Source organism: Fukomys damarensis, unplaced genomic scaffold, assembly GCF_012274545.1.
Source record: "Fukomys damarensis isolate Sample0158 unplaced genomic scaffold, DMR_v1.0_HiC HiC_scaffold_38, whole genome shotgun sequence".
Classification (NCBI taxonomy): domain Eukaryota; kingdom Metazoa; phylum Chordata; class Mammalia; order Rodentia; family Bathyergidae; genus Fukomys; species Fukomys damarensis.
Genome location: NW_022900950.1, coordinates 32,358,235 through 32,359,083, shown reverse-complemented (window position 1 = coordinate 32,359,083; position 849 = coordinate 32,358,235).

The window sequence follows — 849 nt, the reverse complement described above, 5'->3', positions numbered from 1 at the left end:
TCCAGCGCGTCGGAGACTCCTTCGCAAGGAAGCAGGGCCAGGGAGCTGGCGGCGGCAGGGGCTTGGGGGAGTGGCGTGCGCTTCTTCCCTTAGGACTAGAGGGGGAAAAGCTTCGGACTGCGAGCTGCAGGAAGCCTTGGGAGTGAGCATTGGGAACAATTTGGAACAGCTCTAGGGTTCTGGATCCCAGAAGCCCAAAACGGTCTCTTAAAAGAGATTGCGGGAAAGGCCGGCGATTTGTTCTAGAAGAATTATGTCTGTGGTTCCTAAGCACCAGATCGTCTACCCTCTGTTTGAAGTGTCCTATCCATCCCTCACCTCTTCTGACAGGTAGGTAAATTAGTGACTCAGAGGCCCTCCCAGTCCCGCCTGAAATACTCCTCTCCCCAGCGCCATGCACTGGAATGTTTCAAATGCAAGCCAAATGGGAGAGACTTCTGCAGCCTCCAGTTCAAAAAGGCAATGGAATAAAGATTTACCGTGATAAAGATGGAGTGATGGAGCTGGGCACAGTAGTTCTCTGGGAGACAGAGGTAGAAAGATCACAAGTTCAAGCCCAACCTAGGTAATTCAGACCCTGTCTCAAACAGTAAAGTTTTTTAAAAGGGCCAGACATGCAGCTCCCTGAGAAGACCCTGGACTCAATCCCCAAGAACACACACACACACACACACACACACACACACACACACACGGAATTGTGCGCTGCTATATTGGCACTGTTTGGGTTGGGTTGGTTAATTTGCGTTTTTAGATATTCTTAGACTGAGGTGTTTAGCAATATTTTAGACCAGTTAATTTTTTTTAACAAATTGGGCTATTTGATGAAGGGAAATCATGAAACAACAC